Source organism: Hylaeus anthracinus, unplaced genomic scaffold (assembly GCF_026225885.1).
Source record: "Hylaeus anthracinus isolate JK02 unplaced genomic scaffold, UHH_iyHylAnth1.0_haploid 5, whole genome shotgun sequence".
In the NCBI taxonomy this organism is placed as follows: Eukaryota; Metazoa; Arthropoda; class Insecta; order Hymenoptera; family Colletidae; genus Hylaeus; species Hylaeus anthracinus.
Window position 1 is genome coordinate 2,811,515 of NW_026535322.1, and position 26,145 is coordinate 2,837,659.

Genomic DNA, 26,145 nt, shown 5'->3' on the forward strand with positions numbered 1-26,145 from the left:
TACCTTATGCAAAGTCCTACTCAAACATCTAAGATTTGATTAATTCCACGAAACGATCCGCGATGGAACATTCCCAGTGCTCCGAGAAACTGGAGACGGAAAGAATTGTTATTCGAATTAAAGTTTCTAACGACGAGCAAGAGACGAACCCGGCTTTATCCGTCGATAGTCTTTCATTCGAGTTCTAGAATAAGAGAACCGTCTTTGAATTCCGAGCGAGCTTCTTTTCGAACCTAATTGCATCGAGCTCATGCAAATACTCTTTTCAACGCCGTCGCCCCTGTGTTACGGTATTGTGGTTCAAAAGCTCGGTCTAGCTAGGGGCTGACAATACCTTTCTCTGTCATTAGTCTAACATCCGCATCGGGTATGCAGAGCCGTAATTAGAGTGACCGTTGCTATATTACATTAAATTTGTTTGAAAGCTACGGCTCAAATAATACGAACGACAGCTTATCGAACGTTGCCCTTAGATTGTACGAACGTCGTGCACTCCGATGGAGCAGAGTGTGCAGGATATTTGAATATTTAACAGCGGCGAAGTCAGACCTTATCGTCCTTATCGGTAGCAAACGTTGCTTTATCGTCGCGAAGAAGAGTGGCGGGATACGCAAATATTTAGCGATACATATTTCGCGTCGCTTCTATCGCGATAGAGGAGCAGCTGATGCATCGCCGACCTCCGATCACAATGATGCCTATGATCGACGCTGAGTGCTTCGATCTATAATCTATAGAAGCGCACTCGATAGCGGTAATCTACCCTCCCGGGGAAGCAACGATCGTATCTGTCACGTTCTTGCCATCTTGTTTTCACCTGAATCAGTTCCACGGATGTCGCGCCTTCCTCGAATCTCGAATTGCATCATGAAGTAGAAAGATCACACTGACGCCCTCGGGAGCTGTAGCATGCGAATATGCAGCTACAGTACGGGCTTAGCAACCCCGGGATACCCTAGTTAAATAGGGGCGTGTACAAAAAAACAATCAAGATTATACCTAATATTACTGATAACTGACACTGACAACAATCCGTTTCTATCTAGGATTTCAAACTCTGAAAATACCGTTTAACCCCTTGGAGAAGGTGCGTTAAGAATTAACAAGCCCTTTTGACTTAGGCAGAGCGAGGTTCGTGCTTTCTCGAATCGTATTGTTCTCAGAGCAGGTCTCATTCAGCCTCAATTGAATTCCACGTTTGCATTTTTTTTTTTTTCGACAGCCTTTAATCGTCGAACAATACAGCGCCTCGTTGGACGGGGGCGTACTCGTCTTTTCTTGGATCTCCTCTCGTCTCCCCGGGGGGGCCTCAGCTTTATCGCGAATGTTTGCAGGGTTTATCTTCGCACCCTCCGGAGTGGCCTGCAGTCACTTACAACCGCGACCCCGTTTATACACGACCCGCACCCTTATACACCCGGAGGCAAGAGACTCCCCGAAGGGGTTGGAAGGATCACAAGACGTACGCGCGTATCCTTCCGCCTCGTGCACGTACACCGTACACGCGCGTGTTCCTTCGATTGTTTCACGGCCCGCGACGTTACAGACCCCTCTTTCTTTGCTTTGTGCAATAAATAATGGAATTACGCGCGCTTACGCGGCGGTGTCCCCGTGATTCGCCCATGCTGCGAGCCCACCGCGTCGGCAGTTTAATTAGGAATTTATTTCGCGGTTTGCGCGAGTCACGTGTTTGAAAGTACTCGCCATTGTGGCCGTAATTAAATGCGGCTGACAAAAGGGTCGACGTACGCGAAATTATTTCTACGTCAACCCCTCGGAAGTTTGAGTACCCATACCCTTTTTTTTTTTTTATTAATATCTCCAGATTTGTTTCCTCGTTCCACAAGGCACTACAAGTCACCTAAATATATCTACACCTTCCTTTTTCCTGCTTCGTTCAATTTCTTAGGCTACAAGTCCGCGACACCCAGTGTTTTATCACAAAATCGAATATCCGTAGAAATTTCAACGTAGATCACTGCATTCAAGCGTATCGCCGTTTCTAATCGAAGAGCCATTAGTCTCCTTCTCCTAAACACTTCGCAAATCATGCACTTGCCGCGGGGCACGCACCCCTGCCCGGAAACATGCGTTCGTCGGGCGCAGAGGTGCACGCACCGGTGTTTGCAGGTACGCGCCGCGTGCCTCTACTGTTCCCAAAGGCTCTGCACTTGAGGTGCACCCCTGCGGCGTTCGAGAAGCTACGCACGCGATTCCTCCATTAATTGTTCGAGGCTACACGCACACCGCGATAGCTAGGGGACACTCTTCTCCATCGCGGGGCTCTCAGTTCGCCGCGACTTCCCCCTTCGATTACTCGCGTGTCTCCTTTCCCCGTATCTTTCTATTCTAACGGCGGCGATTAGCTAAACGTTCGAGCTGGGTGGCGCTTTTTAAAATTTCACCCTCGTCCCTGTGGCAGCAGCGTGAAAATTTCATGGCTGGTCTCGAAGCACGTCCACGTGGCCGCGAATCGGGCCCACTTTCAGGAATTCCTAATGGCGCATGGTTACCAACCGTGGAGAATTCGTAACCGTTGTCGCGATACTAGGACCGAGATACGATCTACCACGCGTGGAGTGCGTTTCAAACGAATCTCTCAGACTCGACACTCGTGTCCCCTTTGGAACGTTTTAACATCACAGAGACAGATTCCGAGGACGGGATCGACGGGATACTTATCCGTATGCGTTGGTTGAGATCGTTGCAGATTTCGAGGTTCTACTGTTGTAAGCAGATTTTATTATAAGTCGCATTATCGCGAGGTTTATACTAAACAAACTCGAAGGATAGCAGCTCTATCGCTAAAACATTTACGCCGTTAAGACTAACGAACGTTAGTCTCGCAATAACTGTTTATCACCAGTTCAGTTGAACGCGTATAAGTGGTATCATAAATGTTTCAATATTGCTACACTAATTGGACATACGCGTGCGAGATGTTTATCTATTAATTCTTGGTAACCAAACCGTGAAAAATCTCTTCCAAAGCAAATGAGCGTAATCAATATGAAATAATACCAGGTCGAGGAATTTAACAAAATTAAATCAAGATAGTTCTCGCAACTATCCAGTATTTCGATAGAAATTTCAGAGCATTCGAAGCAATAGGAATTCCAGGATATCGAATCTGAAAATTCTCCTGTGTCGCGGGTCTCGTAGAATCGATCTCACGAAGCTTTTTCACGGGCGAAGACCCAACGCCGTGAACACGCGTGTCACTCTAATAATAGGCACGTTTGTACATTAACGAACTTCCGTGAACTCGCCATTAAGGGAAACGAGGAAACCGGAAAGCCGAAAGCGAGGGGTAAATATAGACGGCTGCCTTCTGGCTGGGGCAGCTGTGAAAACTCCCCGCAGTTCGACGCGGCACCAGCACCAGAAGAGCTTCCGTGCTTCGGCGCGGGAATGTTCAAGAAATTGCCGTCGGGTTTTCGCTTCTAGGAACAACTTATCGAGCTTTGAGCAGGATTTCGAGCGAACCGAACTTTCGTGAACGTTAATTCCGCACGCGTCGCCGACGAAAGCTCGGCTTTCTGGAAACTACTCTTTCTGCTCCTACCGCGAATATCGCCGAAGCACTGTACCGCGACTATTTCGCTAACTTGATTTAAACTCGTCGAATTCCTCGTATTATTTGAAATCGAGCGTCCTTCGTACATTTGCTCGCGAAGCAATTTTTCACGGTTTGGTTAACAAGAATTAATAGATAAGCATCGCATGTCCAATTAGAGTAGCTACAGTCAGTCCCATAAATATTCGTATCTTCTATGTCGGTTGAAGAAATTTATCTAAATTAAATGGTTGGTTTGATGTTTCCAATTTCATTATAAATATATACGTGTGTAAAGTTTATTCGTTTATTGCGCTCTTAGATTCTCATTGCGCGATGTCTACAAGTGGAGGGGTTGGTAGCTAAGCAACAAGTAACGTCGGAGTTATTAGAGGCGGGGTTACCGCTGATCGTATTAATTATCCAGATCATCGCGGTTACCCCGATTATCGCAGGACTTTCCAGCAGCAATTTCCTGCAACAATCGAGGCTCGACCGCGTATTATTAAAGCGACACGTGTGTGAGCTCGCGTCTCTCAGTCGTCGTCCGTGAAAAAGCATCGTCGCGCAGGGATCGATGCTTCTCCTCTCGGTGAAGATCGATTTGGTCTGGGAGAGTCACGATTTCGAGTCATGCTCCCAGCTCGCCGGAGCCTCGGTTCTCTAGAGGCCTGTTCCTGTGCCTCAGGAACGTGAAAACGATCGATAACTCAGTGGAACGCCCCATTGTCGAGGAGGAGAAAGGAAGCTCTCTTTCTCCCTTTCCCGTTCTTTTCAACCAGGAGAATGCGCGGCCGAGAAGCTCCTTTAACCTTCTCGAAGCTACGCTCGAGATCGAGAAATCGGTTGGGGACTTCGATAAGGGAGAATGATCGTGTTCAATGGCCATTGTCGAGTTGACCATAGCGCGCGAATAAAACGAGGGAATTTTTCCGAATTTCTCTCTCGTTTGTCGAGCCTTTCGAGGGATGGGATCGTGTGTCGCGTTCATAGTTGACGAATGAAAGTAGTAACTCGTCCTATCTGTATTTAGTTTACTCATAATTACTAACGTCTTCTATTTATACTCCTATCATAAAGAAATAAAGATACCGAGTACTTGTCTTTAAACAGACCTTGCTCGATTCGACGATGCTCTATCAGTCTCCGCGATTAAGTCGACCGTTTAATCGCTGATTCTCGTAGTTTCATCTTTGTAACCTATAAGGTGCACTTGAAACAAAGCTTCAGGGTCTGTTCGTTTCACGCGCCTCTCTGTGATTGCTATACCGGCGTTTTTGTCCCGACGCCGTTCGCCGGTTGCACGGTACCAACTGTGCAACGACGTGGAAATGCGGTAGCGTTTTTACGACCTTCGCGGAAACGGGGTGGCTGCGTCGCCGGAGACGGTGGCGGATGCGGTGTTGGGCGACGTTTCTGCAACGAGGGACAATACAGTCTAAGAAAATTACGTTTTTCCCTTGTATTTCATCTCGACGAAGGTTCACGAATTTCGATACGGAGCTTCTCCGCTGTTCAAGTTACGACTTGTCTATACGAATGAAAGTTGCAATTTGAGTGTACAAGAACGTCAGTCTCATTCCTTGCGGTCCACTAACTATACAAGCATGTCTGAGTTTCGCGAGCAACTGTAAACTACAAAGGATTACGTGACGCAATTATCCCGCGGACCGAATAAACATTTCCAAGCTTGTGTTTGGACACGTGACTTCCGTTTACGAGGCTTTTCGCCGACCGGAAGTATCCAACACCTCCGAGAGACACCCACGGCTCCGCTCCCGCGTTTTCAGACCTCGACAGATGAGATTATTGTGCATCCTACACCTTCGCGTACATTTTGAATTGCTACTCGCGGGAGAATGTGAGTCCCATCAACTTCCATCTTCAGCATCAACTTTGGGTTATCACGGAGCTCTATTTCTCTAACTCGATTTCTCGCCGAAGCTAAAATTGTTCCTTGTTACTAACGTCGTATTTCCTTTTTTCTTTCTGTTACAAGTAAGTCACTGAAGCGTAACTCGGGCAAGTCCACGGCTGCCTATCGCAGAAATTTCTCGTCACAGGTGTCTATCGTAAGTACTCATTGTTAGAAGTATCAGGTTTTTTTACGAGTATGCAACTTTTTCGATTGAAAGCGATAGTAGCCGACAACTACGGCCAACGATTAATCAAACGTGCAATTCCTTTTGGCTTTCTATCTCCATTTGGATTATTCGCACGGGTTGGCGGCGTCTTGGGCGCATACAGTTGTTTGTTTCCGAAGAACGATGGCGTTGCATCGATATTTCGACATCTTTACTTCCGTTCTGCCTTTCACTTCTGCGTTAGCTCGCCTCTGTGTTTTCGATTCGACAGCCAACGCCGATCCGCGACATTTGCCCGCGATACGCTTCGATCGCGTTGCTTTCGCTTATCGCGAGATACACGTATCTCTCCACGTCGGTACACTGCATGGATCTTTGGGAGAAACGAATTACCCTGCCGTTCGTGGCACGCCCCCGCTCGTCGCCTTATCAGGTCCGTCGAAACACGCGCGCCCACGCGTCCTCGCGTAGGTGCACCTTGCAGGTAGATTTCGCGGGACCTTACCGATACGATGTTATTAACTGAATGTGAAATTACGCTAATGTGGTTGGACGTGACATATTTGGGGGTCTAGGTCAGCGTTTCTTTAACTTTTTCCATTCCGATTCAAAACTGTGTATGCGATATCCTACGAGTCTTAATCTTCGTTTTAGAAAGAAGTTCGAATTAAAATTAGCAAATTTAAATCAGTTTTAACGTCCTGCGCTGCCCTCGCTCTAGCGTTTAATAAATTATCGAGAAACGCAACGAAACGCAATTAAGAGTCCCGAGCACATTGCTTCGAGATCAAGAGCTGTCGCTAGCAGGCTAATGAATCCGTAATTAATGGGCGTTAATTTACGAAACCGCGTTATATCAAAGAGATGTCGCAGTGTTTTAGAGCGCGCGATATCAAAAGTTTCAATGTCAGAGTGCCGTTTCCGCAACAGCTTGTGCTTCACCGCGCAACTAATGATTTGAATCGTTTTTATCAGCGACACGCTTTCCGGTTCAACAACCATTCGACGTCCTTTTCAGCGATGCGACAAGAAAATTCGTAACGATTCCAATTTTAAGCTCGGTTTCCTCGTTATTATACCAACCTATCTTACATTATTCATCTGACCATAGTAATTCGATCAGCCACCGTGTACTTTGTGTTCCTTTTCTTACGTGCAACAAAGCCGCGAAATAAATGAAAATAGAGTACATTCGCATTGGGTAATTCAGAAGGATTCGGATCTCGGTCGACAAAGGAAGCTCTTTGATTTTTCTTCGGCCGACGTTCCGCACGGGAGGGCAGATAATCAAGCTTAATTAAAACGATTATACCTACAAATCGAGCGACAACGAGAATGCGGGCTTTCGAGCGCTTTCTTCCCTTTCAACCAATTACCTTCGCCGGGCCTTGGAATCGAAGGGTGCAGAGCGGCATGGCGAGGGACAGAGAGAAACAGAGGAAGAAAGAGAGCACGGAAGCCCCTGTGTACGCGATTGAAGTTTCATTCTTCGAGGGGTACGTTTTAACGGAGTGCTTTCGGATGTCTCGTCGTGAATTACTTACAACCTAAAGTGATTCGAAACGTGGTCCGAGGAAGACTTTAATCTTGCTCGGCCTTTCGCTTTTTTCCCTCGAAATTACTTTCTCTTTCCTTGTCGTGCTATTTCACCCGGGACACCACGGATTCGCGGTTCCCACTCTTCCACGCGATGTTTCTGCTCGATTCCCTCGTTTCGTTGTTTCAACACCGTCTCGCGGTGAAACAAAGGCCCCAAAAAATCTGGCCGTATGTGTAATCACAGGATTCTTTACGCTTCTTGAATTCATTTTTTAAAGGCTAAATACCTCGAATAGGACGTTTCAACCAAAGGCACCATTGCCACTATAATACTTCTAGCTCCAAATATTCCTGATTTAAGTCGACTATTTGAACCTGTCTCCGCTGCGTGTCGGTTTCTGGCGGTCGCCAAAGGGTAGAATGAAAAGTAGTAGTAATGACGATTTTCCATTGAAAATTTGTGGACACGTCGGAGCCTGGAACGGCGGCGGTTTCGCCTGGCAATTAACGGAATTAACGCGAGTCAAAGGGATTTTCCAGCTTCATGGGACGCCTGGAGGTTGTGGACCGCGGATGCCGAGCGACATTTTATCAGTCAAAGGTGGTCTGTCTCGGGGCGGCGGGTAGATTAAAGTCGACCTTTTTGGTTGACGCCTTTTTCCAACGTGCCAAAGACCATCGCGACGTAAGCATGTTAACCATGGCACGGTACTTTCGGAGGATGACTTCTAAGACACTCGCGCCCTTAAAGTCGTCAGGGTGCTTGCATCAATGCCACATCGCGCAACCTGTTCTGAACATTGGTCTTAATAAGCGTACGAAAGACTGATTAACTCGCTTTGAGCTTCTGTTTCTTCAAAGGAGTTCTCACGCTGTGCATTACATGCTATTGAGTTGATTTATGTTTTTCGAAACGCGTTCAATAAACGCTTGAATATTCCATGTTAAAATTACGCGTTTAATTAAACCGCCATGAAAATTTAATTAAGATCGGAGATTAGCGTTCCATAAACAGCTGCTTAATTTATGGTGCGGGTTATACTCAATTATTCGTAGGTGTTGCTGCTTTGCGTGCGCGAAATAACTCATTCAAAATTTACGTTTGTAGAGAATACCGTCGTGGGTTTTCGAGATACAGAAAATTATGCAGATTGGTTCGCAGTAACGTTAGATCGCGTAGGCTCGATTGTTCTCTCGCAACTCGTAGTTTTCTCCAAGTACGACAAGATTGCATGCTTGAATTTCAGAGAATTAATAAGAATAATTATAGCTTCGATTAAACTACACGGTTACAAAATTATACACTGTTAAGCATTCTCTAGCGAGAATTCTGTATTAACGCAACCAGAAAGATCACGAAACAAACTACGAAATTCGAGTCGTCGGCAGACTATCAAAACCGCCGAGGTAACTGTAACGACTTAGCAAATTACCGCAGTTTGATCGTGCTCGTTAACTTATCTCGATCTTCCACCGCGTCGATTCTCACGCGCGGTCGACGGTAGGCGTTGAAAGAATTTCGAAATTCAACCCCGCGAACGCCTCGCGCATCGCTGTAATCGCGTCGCTTTAAAGCGTTATGCTTCCAAAGCGTGCAACGGCGTTTGTTGGGCGATCGTCTTTGAACTTCCGCTGGTTTTCATTCGAGCCACAAAACTTGCTGCAGGAAACGACCTGGATTTTACGATCTCCGTGTTTTCTTCGTTATTACGGGCGCGGAAGGGCGGCCATAGAGCGCGGCGATTATGAGAGGGAACTCACGCAATACCTTTTTCTTTTTACCGCGGAAAATGGCGATCAAAGTTGGGTTTAAAACGATCAAAAATTTCAGACAGCCCTCAATGTACAGCAAGTATTTTTCAGACACGACATACGTTACTGAATGTCCGTTTGGTATAAAATATTAAAATATATTTGAAAAACAGTTCTCGTTACTTGAAAAAAAAGGTCGATTTAATCGTTGTCGACTGCGGAATTATGTTTCCTCATTTATCGCTCGATACGTCCCACGGTCTCGTAACGCAACGATTTCACGTATGCCCACGTATGTCTGTTGGTTAGTTTAATATGGCGCAGCCACCTACCTCTTCGAGTAATAAATACTTGGTAAAAAAATAGGATCCAGTTATCTGTATGGCTGTATTAGATCAGACATTAAAAATGTTTGACTAATGACGCTCTTAAACTAATTAAAGGGTTGCTTGCACTGTTGGGACTATAGACTAGAGATATAATCGATTCGTGTAACGAACGGCACAATTAAAACTCAGCAGTCGAAACCTGCAAGCAAATCACGTTTGAACCACCAGTCTTGGTTCCCCGGTTTTACGACTGAGGTGAATCCTCGAACAACCACGGTACGCTTATATCTCGCATTCATTCTGATCCTAGATTCCATATACCCAGCGAAAACTCCATTCCCCGCCGAATATTTGCACCTACTAACCGCACTCCAGCGCGCGACTGCATTATGTAGAAGTCGCGCGAACGCGAAAAGCGCGAGCGTGAAATTCCTTCCGCCTGGCGGCCGCCGCTAGCGTGCTCGCGTTTCAAAGAACACTGGGATTATGTACCAACACGAACTGGGAACGCGATGTGCCCCCTGTAACTCGAGATAACAGACGCCGGGCGACACGACGATGGCGTCGAGCGACGCGTTAATATCTATTTCATATTCACGCGAGAGGACATTGTTTCGAAATGAACATCTTTGGCGGTTTCTTCGCGCGATATGCGCTACCTATTTTAGAGATACTTATTTTTAAATTAAAAACGTACAGTCACCATTTTCGGTCCACGTCCTCATCAACTTCGCCAGGCACCGATGGGACCGTCCGGGGAAACATGAAATTTTCAATAACGCGAACGAACGATAACACCAGGTCAGAGCACAGAGGGACAGGCATTAAATATTCGTCCCCGTCGCGCGTTACGCGTATGTATCTGCATGTCAAAGGGTAGAGAAGGGGGTTCGGGGTTTGGCTTTAAAGAGTGTTGACTGTACGCGCATGATTTGCGCGTCTACATTACAAAGTGACTCTCTGCTTTCGAGACCGCGCGTGTTTCTCCGTCTGTCCGTTCAGCATCGTCCATTTTCCCCTTGACGGATTCGAAGAGGATCGACCGAGCGGAGCTTTCCGAGTGGAGGAGTACTCGTTGACGGAAAGGGCGGCCTTGTAGGGGGGCGGAAGGAGCTTTGCCGTCCTCGAGTGCTCCCGAAACGCTTAGGAATCGTGTTTAAGGGAAAGCAGTTTCACCGTTGAAATTCAAGCACCTCTGATAGCAGGAGAATGTGTGCAGGGGAGGATTATCGTTCTCGAAGAGGCCCCCGACTCTTCGGCGGCCAGCCGCGCGGAAAATTCCGTTCCAAGCTAAGATTAATTTGCCAGGGCTGCGCTCGTGTTTTCTGCGAACGTGACGGGGCTCGAAACGCGAGCTGTCGTTTGACAATTAACCCCTTAACGCGGGGGACCCTCGACGAACCCTACGTGGCCCCTCAGTGGACCACGCTGGTTTTCTTCGGGGGGTACGAGCTGTAGATATGTCTGATATGGAAAATCCCAATTTCTCAATGAAAAAGTTACTATTATCATTAAATCATTTATCGCATAGCGTTAAGAAGAAAGCGTCAGCGTAATAACTATGGCTGAGGGGCGCGATACTACGATATATACTGCAAACACTCGTAATTTGAAATTTCGCGTTGATCGCGATTCGCGGATTTCCCCGATATCCGTCGACGCTTCGTGTCCCGGCACCGAGAAACTCGTGGGGCGGTTAAACCGCGACCTCTCGAGGGAAACGACGAATTCGATTGACGAGGTTGAATGGCGAAATTCCGATGGTATCGGAAGTCGGCCGCGTTTCCTGCGAATCGGATGTCGGATGCTGAACATTCAAATATTCTCGTAGCGTTCGCCGGGACGAGCCATTGTGGGTGGTGGATGGAATAAAACCCTCGGCCCCCTCGCCTCTTGCCCGTGTAATTAATGAAGTTACGCTAATGCAATAATGCAGCGACGTCGTGTCCCATCCCTCCGCGCTGCGTGATTACTGTCGTTAATGCCGGTTCGTCGGCAGCGATTGTCATTCGAGGGAATTCAAAGGATCGTCATTAACGCGCACTCGGTGTTGTTTCGTATTTCGCGAGGATACGTCGTCGATGAGCGCGAAAATATAAGTCTGTGCCCTGTCCCGAGGCGCGGCCATTCGTACCTGGTCGAGCGAACAAAATTTATCGGGGTCGACGGGAGGGTCCGCGCGTTTCGTTCGTCGAAGAAACGCGTTTACAATCCGTTCGATCCGTGAAAAATATGCCAACGATGTTTCAAATCGACGAGCTTTTAATCAAATTACATTCGTACTCGACTTCCTCCGAGCTTGGAATCCTTGTTGCATCGGGAATGGACTCGTTCGAACGATTTAATCGCTCGCGACAGTGATCGGAAGTAATCCTTTCGGTGCTGCGGGCACTTGTAAGCACTCGCGAATTAGTACAATCCGTTCGTTGAACACCTTAACGCAACGAAACCTCAGCATCGAAAGGATTCGCTACTTGTTAAAGTAGAGTTTCCTAAAATAGAGGCGCGACCTCTACAAGAGGTGAATTGGTAATTTGTAAACCGGTAGCTCTACAATTACAGATCTCCATCTTTCATCAGCAAGAACATCGCTAGTCCACCATTAGGGCAAACGTCTCCTATTAATCTCGAATCTCGTCATTCTGAATCCGTGACTTGCAAACACGTCGAGCTTGAAACATATCATTACCATCAAATGAGAATAACCATCTTTCCTAGGTACTAGTCGGATACTAATTTTGTAGGAGCCTCGGTAGCTCGTCATCAGTGGAAAGCTATCTATCACTCTCGGGATCTTGTCAGCGCGAATACACGATTCGCGAACTGGCACATTCGCAGAGATGTTCGCAGTCGAACATGATTGGCTGTCTTTCGTGTCAGCGTTCTCGTAACTTCGTGTCCGGGAGCACGTGCCCTTTCAACCCCCTGTCACGACCCCTATCCAGGGTCGAAGAAACCGACGTCAACGATCGAGAGACACCGGAGCGAACGGATCGTTTCCTCTGTGCGTCTCTGTTTCATCGACCACGCGGAAGCATGCGCGGAAATAATGGAGCAATAAAGCTCGCGCGAATTTATCCGTCGTCGAGGCGCGTTCGCGTGCAACGAAACGGGCTCGAATAACGAATCCACGAGTTTCTGCGAGATAGCTGCAGGACTGCGTCTCGTCTCCTTTATGGGTTACGGTTTGTTTGCTTTCTTCGGCGAGCGCACGTAGGCACGGAGAAAGATACAGTAGGAGGTGCGGTTAACCGAGCCGACCGCAGTTAATAATCCTGTTCTCGTGATCGCGATCCCTGCCACCGGTAAATAGATGTTCCTGTCTTAATAACCGTACGAAATCGTAAGCCTGTTAACGTCGACTTGTTACCAGCGATCGCTGAGCCCAGCGGGAGGATCGGCGAGGAACGAGCCACTCGACGGGAAATTGCGCGTCGCTGGTGTTTCGATCTTTTTCTTCCCCTGGCTCGCGACGTTTATCGGCAATTTCGAGAAAGTAATTTTCTGGAAAAATTTCAATCTCCCGACACGGATGGATCTTGCAACGGAGGACGTCGGAGTTTTAAAAGAAGGTTGAATCGAATCCGGGAACGCATTACGATTTCAACGTTCAGGATATAAACGAATGGAAAAGAAAAGTAACGCGCGAAAGGAAAGACGGTAATTAGCGTCTAGGTACGGGTTTGCTTGATGAGGTAACGATGTGGCGAAGGAGAAAAGTATTCCTCGACGTTGTACGATCGCGTATCTTAGATATTAGAAGCTAACGTATATTTTTGATACACATCGAGAACATATATTTGTAGGACACATTGTACGCGATGAGATAACGGAAGCAGATTCTGGTAACTTCCGCTCGCGAAAACTGCCATCTTTAATCGCAGTTTATTTTTGAAGCATGGGCGGAAGCGTCTGCATACGCGATCCCTATATTTAATCGTTGGCCCCACGCAATTGTGGTTGGTATCGTATCGATGACTATTTCCTGGAGCTACAATCTTCAGCGAAGTAACAGGAAGGATTATTTCATCCACATTATCGAGAAGTGTCGCGATTAATTCTTTTAGAAAAGACATTTATCCAACGTATCAGAATTCGTAGTTAATTAATAGATAGTGGCGATACCAAGCTCGCCGTTGTTCACAGACACAAATCAAAGTTTCTATCAACAGTTCTCGTCGCTGACCGTTTCTCTCGTTACACATTAACGAAACGCTGTTCGTCTGTATTAACATCCCACGTATTCCCATCGCGTCCAATAGGTTAACGGTGTCAGACGGACGATTTCTTGCCAGATTAGCCTCATCTGTCCGGCCATTGTCTTCTATTATTTGCTCCGCTGTTATGATATACACGGTGAACGATTGATCTTTCGAACACAGAAGGGACGCGATACACTCTGCGAACTAGTTTTACAATTGGCGGTTCGCATACCGTCCCACGATAATCAGCGGTTCGTTATCGGCTGAATTGGTACCCTGGCGGACGATTCGACTGGTCTGCGCTCGTTGCTTCTCGTCCTCGAACCCGTTCCATATATTCTTTTTTCTCGAGTTTCGTTTCGGTTGCGAAAGGTCAATGGTACGCGTTGTGCATTGCTGCACGGCTGGTTGTCACGCCGAAGCGTGGCTATTGATTTTCGGATGCCCTGGTCGATTCTACCGGGAAGCGTCTTTCGCAACAATGCGGAGAGCGTTCTCTCTTCGTTGTGCATTCACGTGTTACTGACCATTGTCCATCAACCTGAAAGCTTCGACTACCATTTCTATTTACGACCCCCGCGGATGCTGTTTGCATTGGGTCAACGTTACGACGCAATACTTCTTCGTATTGGTGAAATAATGAGGATATTTATTGTTCTTTATGCACGCGTCACGGACACGCTGCGAAATGTACAAATTTGTCCGTGCCGGTACACATTGTGGAGCTTTCCTGTTTGCATCTATCCAGTCGCTGTTTGCCGTGGCTAACTTTCAAATGTTGCAATTTCCAAGCTCGCGAAATAACGAGGCTATCGTTTATTATTCTTTGTCGAAACGCGAAAATTTGTTCGACGCGTTGCAGCTTTAACGATCACTACGCAGTCGGCGTACGAAAGTCGTGATTTCTACCATCATCAACCCAACAATTATTTAAAAAATGTATAGAATCCCATATCAATTTCAGTCTCAATTGTGTTCGAAGGACCTGCGAGGTTTGAAGACACGTTTGAAAAGCATTCAGCTTTGACGTCACGCGATCTCAAGTTCCTTTTTAACTTCATCAATGACGTCAATTTTCGGTCTCTCGCTCGCTCTTAGTTTTCTTCTATCCTAGTTCGTTGTGAGCGCGATACACGTGGATTCTAGCGCTCCCGCGAGTGGTACACTTGTTTCAAATGAGATACGAAATTGGTTTCGTGCGCTCCGCAAAGTACCTCATTTCGCTGCTCTCTCCGCTAGCTGGCACGCCTATTTATGTTTTCGCGATGCAACAAAGGTGCATTGTCGATACAGTTAGGTGGCGGGGCGGTATTCGACTCGAAAACTTCGTTCTCGTTCGGCGAGCAAATATCGTTCGATGTCTTAAACTCGATTTATGCCTACCGTATCGTTTTCGAAACACCTTTGTTCAGGGAATCAATTTTTAATCTTTACTTTTTAGTTTTTTGAATTGCAATAATTTTATATTATCGATATCGTGTATCGATAATCATCGGACTTTTAATTGCCCGTATCGTTCCACGCAGAGGTTCGTAGCCGATCGCAGCGTGTTGATCTCGTTCCGGAATCGTTGAACGCTAAAAAACGACGATGGGTGTACCTTAAACGCGATGTTATCGCTACGAAAGTTTCGAGAGCGGTAATATACCAGCGTGGAGAGAATGTCTCAAAGAAACAACTTCAAAGCGGAGCGTGAAACATCGAGGATCGGCGCGGCGGCATCATAAATGCAAATTGCATATGAAATAACGTACACCGTAACCGCGTTATTGAACATTACGCATACCCACGCCTCTAATGACTCCCTTGCCCGGCGAACGCACGCCAGGTATTTGGCTCTCATTACCATCTACGTTGCATCATGCGGTTCGCGCTGCCGTCGTACCTGTCCATTCAAAACAAATTGGCTAATTACAATTGCATAACACGGACTCCGTGAATTCACGGTTCCTGGGTCTGATTGGTTTTAATTATCGTCGCGACGCTTTGCTACCCCAAGCTTCCCTTGCGCCTTCGGGTTCTTCAGCGAAAGAAATTGTGCAGTTTCACGAGTACGGAAGTGTTTCAGAGACATTTAAGTAGAGAGGAAAACTTCGGTCTGTGTATGTGTACAATGAACAAGTAGCGCTTATCGGCGAAGGTTTAAATAAACGTTTGAGCATGGTCGGAAGCAAGAATTTCCAGCGCAGAGTTAGACGTTCCCTGATGGCGCTCGTAAAAGGCAATTTTCAAGCTGAAATAACAAATCATCCGAGGACAGTTGAACGCCGGTCTGGGGCTCTGTTGTTCTTTATTCGCTCTGTGATTTACGGGCGGTGTTCGTGACGAAAACGTAATCTCGATGAGCGACGAGGCGATGTCAACGATTAAATTAGCGGATTCGGGAAGAATATCGTGTAATGATGCCCTAACACGTGATTCCACCATTCCAATGACCCCTCCGAGACGAATTATCGCACACGCGACCTTATTTAGATTCCCTGTGAGTTCATCGATCGTTGATACACGTGGTTAGCGAAGTATTGGGTTTAGAATCGTCGTACTGCTTCGAGTAAATGGTCGTTTCGTATTTGAATCACACTTATATCTACGTCTACCTCGCGAATGGCACACGAATTTTTCCACTTTCTTTAATACTCTCACTATTTTACGTGCCTCGTTTAAAGGGGCATTGAATCGCACAATCCACTTGGCGGATACGCACATGTGCAGGGTTCTCTCGCCTCTCCTACATGTGTCCCGTACATTATGCAGCTGAAAAAGTCTTGAGTGGACAAACGTGTCCAGTGCTACTCGGGGTTTCCGCGGTGCGCGCTGCAAAAAGAAAATTATCGCTGCAGTGTACTACAGCTTATTAATTTACCGTTGTTGAACCCGAAACATGAAATTCATTGCTGTATTTGCGCGCGGGGTTTGCGGAAATTTAAATTACATCACGCATAAAAAGTTAACGAGTTAATTGCGCGTGAATTTTCACGTTTGTTTTATTGTTTCCGCAATAGACAAGCTGGATCGTAATTTCTTCGTGCTATTTTGCTCGTTAGAAAATTAATAAGATAATTACTCAAGGGATAACCAAGCAATCTCGTTAAATTTATTTTTGGTGAATTTTGAAGCATCGATCGCAAACGAGGTTTCAATTATTTTTAAAGATTAGCGCGAATAATTTTGTAGAGATATTACAGCTGCAGATATTTTCGCTCTTGTTGTTCGTAAAATACACGAGCAACAGAGATCTGCTAATGGAGACGGAAACTGCGTATGGAATATTAATGGGAGCAGGGCGCGATTAATTAATTAAATAATGACGCGGATCCGCTATCTCGATGGGTTTGCTTGTGTCAAAACGGTAATATCTACCAGCTTCGTGTTAGTTGGTTCTGTCGTTAAGCTCCGTGTAGCTGATACCGCAAAAATAGTCCGAAAATTTATTAGCACTTCTGCGTCGTGTTTCATTGGCTTAAGGTACCGGTATGCGTGGAATTAAGTAACATTGCGTGCTGAAAACTGGGCGGAAACTGAGAGTAGGTCACGCGTGTACGGTCTGCTACGCAATGCGATAATTATACAAATCGATGAAATTAAATATTTCGTGCAAAGTGTTGGGTGTCTAATTTCGCTTCCTCCTCGCAGGCTTGCATTTAAATTATATCATAATTTTCATTGAAATGTAGTATCCGGAAATAGAATCCAGAATCAGATATGATATTCACTTCGGTCACATTGACATTATATAGCGATATCCTTCTACATCGACGACCACAACGTCCAGAAAAGGGACATTCAGGGAACCAATGGTGCAATAGACCGCAACAACCGTTACGGAAACGAAGTACCCGACAGACTAACCGTCGGATTGCCCCATGGCCTAGACCCACGAAGTACGCGTCTAAGAATCCCAGTTCATGGTCCTCCGGGGAACAACACGATTTCTCCAGCACGAAACGACCCCAACCCTGTCGGATTGCCTCAAGGTTTGGACACACAAGCTGTCCAAGAATCCCGGTTCACGGTGTCACCAGTCCATGGTTTCCAAAGCAAACATGGTCGACGAGCGACGACACACGCTTCGATCTTCGAGATAACCAAAAAATCCAACACGTCCGCGTCGGATTCACCACCTTACACCTTCGAGGAGCGTCGTTTCTTTAAAGTTACAACGTAATTCGAAGCAACGAGGTGTCCAACGGCAGATTGCGTCGAATGAATCGAGAAACACGGACGTCGAAGAGACAGTAAATTAAGTCCTCCGTGCGGCGGGTCGTAACATTGAAATTCGTCCCTGCGGATGTAACTTTTTCTTCGATCGGCGTTCCACGCCTGCTGGTCTGCCAATGACAGTTAACACATTTTACTTAGTCCTTCATTCGATGGTAATTCGCGTTGATCTTCCTTCCCTCGGTTGCATGCATAATGTAGGCTGCCTGCTGCAGCGCCACTCCGAACAGATTGAATCTCAGGCACGTAGACACGCGTCCTCGCGGTGTGTGCATCACGGTCCACGCACATTCACCCGCGGAGGACCTCCGCGTTAAATCGTAGGTGTGCATTAGACGTGCATTGTGGTCGGTTAGCCTGACCATTTCGCCCGCTCGAGGCTTCCGTTTACCGTCATTAGCGGGGCTCGTGTTTCATTACCGCGGAACCTCGTTATTGTTTATCGCGGCTTGTACTGCAAACGCGTCCTGGTAACATTTTTAGAAGGTTGTTTTACTCGATTCGTCCTGATTTTGAGGGAAGGATGGTTCGAACACTCGTATTCCTTAACCTTCCATTGTACGAGTTTTTTTTTAAGGAGGACAGTGCACGATAAAATGTAAACCTCTTCTTTTAGACAAGAAATTTCCTTCGATCGTACCATGAGTTACCCCTTACCCAGTGTTCGTTCTAGAAAGCATAAATTGAGAAGTATTTTGAGCAGGCTTCGTGACTAATTATTGGTCGAAGTCACGTCTGCCGTTAGCCACAATGCACTAGGATTGGTCACAGTGTGCAATGTTTCTCTAGTACAATGACCCTGTTTTATCACCATCGGTCCGACTTAATGAGACTTTGTGTTCTCGCTTCCTCGCGATATATATTCGGTTAACGAAGATGACGCTGCGATACAACGCGGATTCGTGGTCTTCTTTTAATCGGCGATTAGTTTGAACGAACTTCTACAAACCTGGGAGAAAATTAAAAAGGGGAATCGACGGTAACTAGGTAGACTCACGAATAAGCGAGAGCAAATCTGTGTACATAGGGTGGGATTTGGGGCAATTTCAACAGGGATATTTTTTCTAACAACCGAGAAATAACGAAATTGGCAAATTTCAGTTCGCTAAGTAAACACGGTCTGAAATTCGCTGGAAGTCCTGTTGGACCAACTCGGGAATCGAACTAAACGGTGGATTAATTCGACAGGGGTGGATTTTCTCCCCGAAAACTAGCTCGTTTTCGTCGATTATGCTTCTGTCGGTTCGTTGAACCCGTTGCTTCCTGCGGAGCCTCGCGCGCAATTAAGCTCGATTCTCCGTCACGACAATTCTGGTCGGATTTTCGATTTTCCCATTCTTTTCTCGCCCCATTCGACGAACGTAGCCCGAACAGAATGGAAATCGAGTCCAGAGAACGAATATAAATTGTGGGCTTATCTCGAGACGGAGAATGTTAAAAATTGGCCTGGAAATGTAAAATTCATGCAAGAGTGTCACCCAAATAATAAAAAAGAACCTGATTACTCCTCTCCCAAAAGTGGTCTTATTTAAATGTTACGCTTCATCCTTACCTTCTTCAAGTATCGAACTATCTGCGATATGACTTATGAAACGAGTACATGTAATGGAAGAAGATAGTTTTAGGCAAAGAATTATCACTTTTCGACGTCCTTTTTTCTGAGCCTAGAAACGCAAGGATCCCGAGTCCCAGCGCGTGGGTGTAACTCCAGCGCAGGTTATTTACGATGCCCTGAGAACCTAGAAACTCGTTTGGGATTTTCGACCGCGAGGTGGTCTTGTACGATGAATTCTTTCTCACAGTGGACCACCTCTGGCACAGCTGACGCGTTTGTCCAGTGATTTGTAGAGGCATAACGGGCCTCTAGAAAGACTAAATGTTTTCTTATTTACATACGTCTCGTGGGAGACCCGCGAGACTAGCAAACACGTCCCTGGACACCGAATGGATCTTGCGTAATTCTAAATAATCCCATCTGGACGTCGTTAACCAACTTCGTCAGCAAATAGACTAGCGCGATGTTTCGCTACTTTTTACAGGAATCGTACGAAACTAAATTTCTTTTTTACTTTGTGAATGTATCGAGTCTAGCAAGAAACGCGTACCATCGCTCAATTCTCTCAGTCGAAGGAGATAACTGAATAAACAAATAAATAAAGTTTCGATAACTGGCGCAGCCCTCGTTCGATTTGCATTTCCGACGAGGCACGTGGCGCGTGGGCAAACTGGCGGATCGCTGAAATAGTCGAACATCCGGTGTTCACCCACGTGGATCGTTCGCCAATCTAAACGCGCGCCGGTTCGTGCCTGGAAGTCGGCTAATACCGGTTTTATTCGCACCTGGTAAACCGCGGGCGTCTATTCCCGACGACGTACGACCTCGACGTCTGATAAACCCCAACGATTATTCGGCACGGTGTGTGTTTCTTTCGCGACTCTTATCTGCCGTGCACTTGCGGTTTACAGAGCCCGTAGCCGTGTTTCTCTTCAGGGCGACTGCGGTCCCCGAAGATTATGCGCTTGTCTCGCGATAGCACAGCCATTGTTCCCCGATCCGTTTGCAGCGAGTTGACGTCACTGGCAAACAGTCCTCAGGCACGCGAGAACACTCGCTCTCGAATCGGTATCGGACTGTGCGAACCGTGGAAATTAGAGCTCTTGTCCATCGTTTAATTAAGAAAATGAATTTGGTTTCGAGCGTGTCTTCTGCATTAAAGTGCAAGAGTGAATCCAGTTTCCTTCGTAGAAGGTTTTGAAGAAATAGAATCTGAGGATGTTTTACATTTTCTTCTTTCAACCTTGAATCTTCCACGCTCGTATAGTGTATCAGAGGATCAATTGTTGCGTTACCTTGCTACGTCCCTTCGAATCGACTACAGTGTATTTGCGAGTGGTGAACTTTTCGATCGTGCTTTCTCATCGTCGACGATCTGGAGCGAGTCAATTTATTGGCACGGCCCAGCCAGGAACTTTTCTCCTTCGGTTCTTATCTTGGGTGGCGCGTCGTAAAGCACGAGAACGAGCGCTAATTACCGCTGGTTGGGTGTTTCGAAAGCGATTTCTCATTTTCGTAATCTTTGGGCCGCGTCGGGATCATCCCGACTATGACGACCGCAGACAATCGCGGCCGGTCGACGGCATTCGTCTGAGAATACGCGCTCGTTGTCGAGGACATTGAGCGATGGGCCGATACGCGCGTGCATCCTGAAAATGAGCGCAACAACGCGGATGAAGAGTAATGGCGCTTCGCGGAGAAATTGAGATAAAAGTGGCCGGGCCGACGGAGTCGAATGAAAATTGATTGAAATCGTTTTAATTCGACGCTGATGGAATTTCGACACGCACCCCAATTGCGACTAACCGATTGCAGTTACTTAACCGTGAGTTCGTTGAATTCGGGTCTGAAAAGGTTCATTTGTGGGTCCAGAATATTGGTATTCTTTCCATTTTCCTTCGTTGGGCCTAGAATCCCAAACGAGACCCTCCGTATCGATTTCAAGAACCGCATTATACTACACGCAGACGTGCAGGTTATAAGCACGATGTGCAAATATCAGCATCTCCATCGTCATTATCATTATCACACAGCCATCGATATCGTCATTGGCATATGTCAATATCCACGTGTCCTGCGCATTATATATTCTATACAAGGAAATTGTGTACACATGCACATACACAGATACAATCTGCAGGTGTACAGGTACGCGCATAAAAGGCTCACAATTTTCGCAAACACAATATTTTTTTCCTCTCTTATTTTTTGTATACCGCCATTAGCAGCCAATCGGAGATTTTGAAAGAGCCGCGATGGCTTCCGGGATGGAAGCTCCTGCATAAACCGCGGAATCGAATGAATACGAAGTGGGTCATTGTTGGTGGCGCACAAGAAGCCACGAGATACACCGCGAGGAGTCAGAGTCGCACAAAAGATCGAGAGGGATCGACGATCTCTCGACGTGGCTGGGCGTTCACGCACCGACGGGCCTGTAACAGCGCAGAACGATCCCGGACAACCTGCGACCCGTGAGGAACCGAACCGAGGAGGGGGCGGATAAGAAAAGAGAGAGAGAGAGAGAGAGAGAGAGAAAGAGAGAGAGGAAGGGATGGACCGTTATATACGTAACTGCACTCTAAGTGCATCGATCGTGTGTGGAGCGTGCACCGTAATCGGATTCCCACGCAGATCGTTCTTATCTCGCGTGCCGTGGCCTGTAAGACAGCCGGAATAGTGATCGTCTGCGAGTGGGATGTTTTTCGAATCGAATGGAAACAAGAATTGCATCGGGAGAACAACGGAAACTTTCTTGGTATTTTTAGACACGTGTCATCTTCGTTTCGAGTCCAGGCGATTTGAGTCCATAAGTTTTTTAGCCCAGTCGCGATCACGCGCGAAAAATCGGTTCGATGAGAGTATTTTTGCGATGCCCTGTGTATTTCAGTCTACAGTGAATTATTTACGCATTGTAAAATTTCGTTCATCCGGACAGATATTTCTCAGGATTGGTAACAGTATCGGTGTCGCTATTTTTATGCGGGGTACAGACACTGAGGTCATTGGAATGGACGTTTATACCGCGTCGAAAGTGCGATATGTATCTCGAGAATAGAGTATTCTTTCCCTCGTGTTCTTATATTAATTCTGATAATACTCGTAATGTGTACGTACGAATTCTTCCATTTGCTCCTGCCTCGCGACCAACCTTTCCGTCGTGTTGGATCGTTTCAGATCAAAGAGGTTATGTATATTTTGACCTATGGATCTATTTCCATCCTTTATCGTTATTTAGTCTCGATACCATGTGTGGTTGTATATACCGGTATCTATGATGTTCAGTCTATTTCTACGCGTCGACTAATCTACTTCTATTCACCATGCAGTATGCACGATGGCTCATTTGCTTTCAAACGCAAAGTACTACGATATTACGCACGGTTCTTGCAATGGCGCTTTAGATTACCGAGCGAAGAGATCGCTCGAATTGGGTCGAGGATGGTTCGGATGCATGGTCAACAAATGATTCTTTTAGGATATGCTTCCGATCAAAATCAAACTACGTATTCATGCGTCGTTTTAACCCAGTCTCGAGTATTCCCACAGCTATCATTCACTGCTTAAAATCATAATGAACATCCGCCTAATAAACGTTCGTCCAAGTAAATGAAAACGTCAGGTCGAAGTCGAAGATCACAGTTTCTTCGCGTTTGTTCCGTTGATTATCGCAGGAGCAAGGTTATAAATTTCGCGCCTGAGAGCCGCGATGGAATCGTCGAATTCTCTTTCCAAGTGGAACAGTCGGGTCTGTTGATTGAGACAAGAAAGCGGCCCCGTCGAGCAGAGCTGTGGGTGTCGAGTTTTATTACGGGACTCGTTTCGCCATTGTAATTCATTGGATTGAGCCGTTCGGTCGTTTCGATTCCTCCTCCTGCAGGGGAATAATCCAACGCGATACATCTTTGGGAAAGAGGCTGGTCACGGGGTCGTCCGGGAGGATACACCGCGACCACGAGTTTCTTGCGCCATGGGACCCCGTGACAGCCGCGATGGTGGCCAAATATGGCCAGGAATGTGCCCAAACATTGATTGAGTTTAAAAGAAGCCATCTCGATCCCTCGAGACGATTTCAAAGGATTATTGGGAGGATCAAGGCTCCTGTCGACGCGTGCGTTCACTACCCTCCCTGATATCAACTTTACGTAAAAAGAAGAACCTAAAACAATTTATAAGAGTGCCTCTTAATGGCATCGCTGAAACGTGATGTTTATTATGATCGAAATGATTTCAAATATTTCACATATACACACGCCTCCCGTTATGGCTGAGTTTCCATCCAATCGCCGTTTATCCGTCGATCTTTTTCTCGACTCGTCGAGATCCCCGCGATTTCCCATAATTTTATCGCGACAGTTGCATGTCTCCTGGATATTTTGCCACGATCGGTGTGTTCGTGCAGTTCGAGGGAGAAAGTGGTAGCGAGTGTTACAGAGTCCGATTCATAAATTGCGAATTTCAGAACGCGTGTTACATGGCGCGTTTTAATGGATCCATTAAATGCTGTACAAGAGATAAGACTGTGTAAGAATTACAGCACCCGCGCAGCTCCATAAAAAATTGTTTCTCTGTAGCATGTACGAATGAGAAACGAGAAAATTGCAAGTTCATAAAGATCGTATGGATCGAAGTTGGAAAGAAAAGTGGCTAACGAGGAGCAGGACTTCTGTTTTGAACGTTCGTAGTTGATTTACCGTGGTAATTTCTGCGGTCGATTCAATAGTCAATTTAGTGTTTCGTTTAAACATTATTGAATGCTATCTAAATGGGCTACATCATGGCCCGGTCACGTTCCAGGGCGTTCAATAATATTTGAAAGTAATGCGGACGTTTCCTGACCGTGTCGTGACTGGACTGTCACGATCATCATAATGTAGGACAATGTGATGCGGGATAAATGATACGTTCGGAGGAAGCGAACGATTGGTCGTTTCGCAATCTGAGACTATCGATGGTTAATTTGCATACAATTTCCTAGTAAATTGTGTACAAGGTGAGCTGGATAGGAAAAGATTTTCTGTGAGTTTGATGAACAACAATCGTTTGTACTTTCTTTTTACAATATAAAATCTCCAAAAATCGTCTTCGAGATAATTCATCGTCGTCTTAAAAAAATTCTAAATATCATACATTGTCTCGCATTTGCAAGATATTAGCGCAATAAAGAGCGACTAGCAGAGATATCGCAACGCCGAGCAGGAACGCACTTATCGAATAAAATGGTCGCGTCGTCCTGTAGATCAGACCGGAAGCGAAGTTCGCTCTTCCGTTTCGCTTACGCTTCTCGATTCCTTTCACATATCGGTCCCGCTCGCGGTCGTTTTCTGCGCTTTGTAAGCAGGTAGCCTAGCTGGACGTCCAACGAGGGAGAGTTCGCGGCGCACGTTCGCGTCGACTTCCGCTCTCTCGGAAAGCACGTGTGCGTCGTCGCCTTTCCGCTAGGGCTGAACACTAGTTGAATTTTTCGGTCGTCCAACTCAAATATTGATTTTACGGAAGACCATTGGAATGGACTAGGTAAATGGAAATCAAAGTCGTGTTGACTTACTCTTGAGATACTTCTGTTTGAGAAGAAAAAATCAGTTTTCCTTGGACGTATGCCATTGTTGCGCGTATTAACAACATTGCACGTCCTCTAGTATATGCCTGCACTTTTTATTTTTGTTCTATTCGATTACTCGATAATTCATTTAAACTATAACATCTTATATATCGATCTGGATGCGATCATTTGGATAGCGTCTAAACAATTCAAGTTTAAATTACTCCAGCAGTTCCAGTCCTCTCCAGTGGTCCGTGGACAAATTCAAACGCGTCACACGCTAATTATTCTTCTTGAATTAACGAGCCTCTCGGTCCTTCGTGGCCCTTTTAACGCGCCGAAGATTCGTATCGGCGATTCAATTAAATTGCGCGTACGCAATCGCTCCACCACCACTCTGTCCTTCTTTTCTTATGCCTCCAGCCCTCCCTTCCTCGTCTTGCTCTTCTTCTTTGGTATTTTAAATCGTCGTTTTGTCAGCCCGTCCTCGTTTTTTCCGCGTCGAGTTTAATTGTGTCCGTCGAAGAATGAACGGTGCCTTTAGTTGTGCCTTCCAGTTAATAACTCGCGGTGCAATTATAATTTTATTACAACCAGGAGATGCTGCAGCCTGGAAGTCCTTTAAATCGGTCGAACACCCAAGCAACGTTCCGTTACGCGAGCACGCTGATTGTCTTTCGTTTTTGTGGCTCTTCTGCTCCCCAGTGGACGATCCACGTTATCGAAACCGTTATTAAGGTACACGATAACTAAACTGCAACTATGTAGAATATCGCGATCAAGGTAACCGTTTCGGTACACTTTCACTATCAAACGCCTAGAAACTCGCCGACAGAAAAATCAATCTCACCAAACCACGCCTTCCCAGCCTTTTCAGCGACGAGACACGCGATCCAGCTTGCGTGACCTTTCGTTCGAAGATTCGAAATCGTGCGTACTCTCAATCGCGTTCAGCCGCGTCTACCGTGTCTTGCGCAGCAGAGTTGCAACAATATATCGTTGCACAGCGTAGACTCTATCCGATTGTGTTCGAACTTCTTACGGGGTGTGAAATGGAATCGATGCGCCTCGATGATTCCACGCCGAGAACTCCACACCACTCGAAAACTGTGTACCGTTCTTCCTGCAAGCGTGTGCGCACACCTACGTCAGAGTATACGAGAGATCGGTGCCCTGGGGTAATCCCATCGACTGCACGACGCCATTTCCGCGATATACATGCCTATATATCCGGATTTCCCGCGCGTATGTACACCACCGTTCTCTCTGCACCCTGTGTATCACGTGTGTACATAAGTCAGCCCCTGTGCATCAGCGCTCCGCTTGTAACTTCGCCTCGATACGGTCTTAAGCAAGATTCATCGGTTTCTC

At 46.4% G+C, this 26,145-nt stretch overlaps 1 protein-coding gene across 2 annotated transcripts in view; it reads left to right on the forward strand.

Moving 5' to 3' along the window:
* LOC128895391 (amyloid beta A4 precursor protein-binding family B member 1-interacting protein) overlaps positions 1 to 26,145 on the forward strand; it is a 146,555-nt gene that overhangs the window by 5,038 nt on the left and 115,372 nt on the right. Inside the window, exon 2 of one of the 2 annotated variants that reach the window (XM_054157937.1) lies at positions 5,556 to 5,628. The exons of the other annotated variant lie outside the window; for it this stretch is intronic. The gene's annotated coding sequence lies outside the window, so the exon portion shown is untranslated. The remainder of the gene's footprint in view (positions 1 to 5,555; positions 5,629 to 26,145) is intronic. 2 annotated transcript variants of the gene reach the window in all.